The sequence below is a fragment of the Coregonus lavaretus genome (assembly GCF_964263955.1).
Source record: "Coregonus lavaretus genome assembly, chromosome: 2".
Taxonomy (NCBI): Eukaryota; Metazoa; Chordata; class Actinopteri; order Salmoniformes; family Salmonidae; genus Coregonus; species Coregonus lavaretus.
The window spans coordinates 60,851,927-60,856,496 of record NC_139989.1 but is presented as its reverse complement, the minus strand read 5'-3'; positions in this window follow the sequence as shown (position 1 = coordinate 60,856,496).

Genomic DNA, 4,570 nt, shown 5'->3' with positions numbered 1-4,570 from the left:
AGGCCGGACCGGGCTGACGACGCGCACCATTGGCTTGGTGCGGGGAGCAGGGACGGGCCGAACCGGGCTGGCGACGCACACCACAGGCTCGGTGCGAGGGACAAGAACAGGCCGGACCGTACTGGGGACACACACCACTGGCCCTACGCGGGGATCAGGAACGGGCCGGACCGGACTGGTAACACACCCCAGTACCTCTCGCCGTGCCTCTACACTTTCCTCCCCTTTTGTGACCAGTGGCCCCCGTAACCTGGCGGCCTCCTCTACTAACCGCTCCATCGCGGCCCCCTGCTGCCCCGTCGTCCACGGCGTGAGCCCCCCCCTAAAAAATTTCTGGCCGTCTCTCCTACCCGTGGACCAGGTCTCCATGTCCCTCGCCAGACTTTCGCCCTTCTGCTTCCAAGTCCAGCCCTTCTCTTCCTCACCTGGCTTGACCCAGTCGAGGAGGCGAAGGAGATCTGCTAGAGATCTCCCTGGCGATGGCTCCTGGACACGCTGCTTGGTCCAGTCTTGGTGGTTTCTTCTGTCACGATCGTCGGGAACAGAGGAGGACCAAGGCGCAGCGTGGAATGCGAACATATTTATTTATAGATGATCACACGAACAAAACAACAAAACGAAAACGTGACGTCCCTGGTTACATTCACAAACCAACACGGAACAAGAAACCACACCAAATGAATGCCTAACGGCTACTTAAGTATGGCTCCCAATCAGAGACAACGAGCTACAGCCGTCTCTGATTGGGAGCCACCCTGGCCAACATAGAAATACAACAACTAGAACAAACACAAATGAAAACTCACACCCTGGCTCAACATACTAGAGTCCCCAGACCCAGGGCGTGACAGATTAGCCAATAATTGTATTTAATATAGACCCCTCCCCTGATAACAGTTTGCCACTGGTGAGAATACTCAAGGTACTTGTACACTGTATCTTTGTATGTAATCAGTGATTTTCAAGGCGGTAACACCAATGACATAAAACTGAGGGATACACATTATACTAGTAATTTTTTTTATTTTAATAGCCTTCTTAGTTTTTATTGATCTATACAATATATTAAATACTTTAGTTCACTGTCTAGCAATCAAAATAGAAATATATCTAAATCCCCAAAACATGGCACTACAACTCCACTGGGACGAGCCAATTTGCCCACCCTGAGCACTTTAAACAATGCATAAACATAACGTTTTGCAGTATAAAGGACTTGCATTAGGTCATTGACAAACAGTTCAATATAAACAAAAACATTTATGATGTGTAACTATTTGCATTTTAAAGTGTTTTCCATGGTGTCAAAGGCAAGGGACGCAAATGCCACTGTAATTCAAGAACGACCCAAGTATAAATAAGAAGCTGGGTTTGATCTTGATTATTCAAACATATTAGGTTTCCTCACCATTTAGCGTACACATGGAAAGCTACTTGTCATTCCTGTAAAGCACTGCTCAGCACAAGGCCCTGATTAATCAATCCATTTACAATAGTTGTTTTATATATTTATATTTTTACAATTAGTCAGAGAGGAGATACCAAGTTAGTTGAGTTTATCTCAGCCCAAACCCTTGACACATCTACTACTGTAAGTGTGACAGTGGTATTTCCGCAGCTTCAGAGGAACTGGACTGGAGAGGGGATGGTTCAGGCCCAACCCATTTGTACAGTATTTGGCAGTGTGCTGGACACCTCTGACTGATTCAGGTCAGGTCATATTCAAATCAGAGTAATTGTCTGTGTATATCTGGAATGTGGTTCATGTTGAGGAATAGAGAGCAGCGATTCAAGGACAACTTTTTCTGCAACAGTAAATGCCTAGGGGTGATCAATGGTTTCTTATCTTTAAATTCTTAAAGTAACAACACAGTGTGGTCAAAAACGTAGTAACATAGTAGTCACGATCTGGTTACCTATAACTACAAACATAATTATGCTTTAGTGTTTTTACATATTTATGAATTTATTTCTGGATCTTCGAAACTACCCACAATACACTATTTCTCAACGTCATAGCTAGCTAGTTCCAGCTGACTAACCATAGCTACTAGCCATGCTAGCATGTAATTACATTCCAAACCAAGTGTTGGCGCTGGTGAGCTACTATGTATATCCATAAAGAAGAAACCATATAAATGCATGTGGAAAACTGCATCTCCTCTTCTCCTGTGTGTTTGGTAGTGGTAGTCGAGTAAGTGAGTGAGTGTTGTAGTAGTTTTCCGTTGTTTGTAGCTAGTGCAGTAATACCCACAAGGACGGGGTTACGACTCATTTGTGGGCCAAAAACGAGAAGCTAGCTTTGAAGTGGGACCGGTTTGTCCGGTTGAAGCGAGCAGATTGGAGTAAGGGAACCGTGCTCACGTCTACTGTATGCGTCACTCATTTCACCCCGGAGGACTTCGATGGCTTAATATAACCAGTTGAAGGCAGCATATGGAATGATACTGACTGAAACCAGGTGCTGTGCCGAGCGTGAATGTGAAGCCTGAAACTCCCATTTTATACCGACCTACCAGTACATTGCGAGTGTCAGCAATGATGGAGATAAACTGGGTAAATTCAATGTGGATTTACCTCACTATATCACTATTGTATTAGCTGACTCTTCCTCAGCCGGTGAAACGGCCTCTCCCTTTGAAGGCCTCTCCTTGGCTCTTCTTTGGTAGCTTAATCAGCTGTCAATCGGTAAGTGTCCGCTCTCTACTTTATATCTGCTGGCTTTTATGTTGTTGTGTTTTGTGGGTTCCTTCCTGTGCTAGACTAGTTGTTCTCTGGCTTACTACTTAGCTATGTCAACCGTGGTGGTTGACAAATTTTAGCTGGCTGGCTTGCCGGCTAAGATAACTGCATATACCGGTAACATTATTTGATAACTGGTTAGAGGGCGTTATGTATTTCCAAAATGTTGGTTTACGTTAATGTAGCTGTAAGCTAGGTGTTGATTGCAACTGGCTGACTCACGCAGTGCTAACATAACATTAGCAAGGATGGTAGGGCTAACGTTAGTAGGCTAGTAGGGCTAACGTTAGCAGGCTAGTTGGCTAGCAACCTTGCAAGCTGATTTGTAACAATAAATTCAGTCTTTGCCTGTAAATTGGCTGAAAATTGAATTGAAACCAGTAGTCATGAGTGCAAACAGTTTGATTTAATTTGAAGTTGTACATTTTGAATTTATTTCTGTTGGAGTTTACATTATAGAGAATAGGCTGGTTGCCGGGTCCTCCATATTACATCACATCCCGGAAAAACATTTTCCGACATGACTTCGGCATTCTTCGGAATTCCGATCGCTTTTATGTAATAACTAGAAAAATAGAAAAGTGAGGTGTAACATTGCATTGGGACATTTGATGTGTATACTAATCTAAATCCATATGTTACAAGTGGCAACGTTTATGCTACCTACCCTTTAACATGGACAAATATTGTTGAGTACAGCTGCCAAATCAATCAATATTGTAGTGGGTTATTTTGCTGATATGATATTAGTAGCTGATAATTAAATGTAAAGTTTTGTAAATTAAATGTTCTTCCTAGCTGTGTACAAAATAGTTAAGTCATTTGCTGATTCTGAATGGATTCTGCTGTAAATATTCACAAAAAATGGTTAAGCTACAGGTAACTGCCAAAATAAAGGAAACACCAACATAGTGTCTTAATAGGGCGTTGGGCCACCACAAGCCACTAGAACAGCTTCAATGCGCCTTGGTATAGATTCTACAAGTGTCTGGGACTCTACTGGAGGAATGCGACACCATTCTTCCACGAGGGTAGTGCGTACGGCCCAGTACATCACTGGGGCCAAGCTTCCTGCCATCCAGGACCTCTATACCAGGCGGTGTCAGAGGAAGGCCCTCAAAATTGTCAAAGACTCCAGCCACCCTAGTCATAGACTGTTCTCTCTGCTACCGCACGGCAAGCGGTACCGGAGCACCAAGTCTAGGTCCAAAAGGCTTCTCAACAGCTTCTACCCCCAAGCCATAAGACTCCTGGACAGCTAATCATGGCTACCCAGACTATTTGCACCCCCACCCCATATTTTTATTACATTTACATTTTAGTCATTTAGCAGACGCTCTTATCCAGAGCGACTTACAGTTAGTGAATACATATTTTTTTTATACTGGCCCCCCGTGGGAATCGAACCCATAACCCTGGCGTTGCAAACACCATGCTCTATCAACTGAGCTACATCCCTGCCGGCCATTCCCTCCCCTACCCTGGACGACGCTGGGCCAATTGTGCACCGCCCATGAGTCTCCCGGTCGCGGCCGGCTGCGACAGAGCCTGGATTCGAACCAGGATCTCTAGACCACTGCGCCACTCAGGAGTAGTGCTGAGTTTATGCTGCTGCTACTCTGTTAATGATTTATGCATAGTCACTTTAACCCACATGTACATATTACCTCAACTACCTCAACTAGCCGGTGCCCCCGCACATTGACTCTGCACCGGTACCCCCCTGTATATAGCCTCCCTACTGTTATTTTATTTTACTTCTGCTCTTTTTTTCTCAACACATTTTTGTTGTTGTTTTATTTAACTTTTTTATTAAGAAATAAATGCG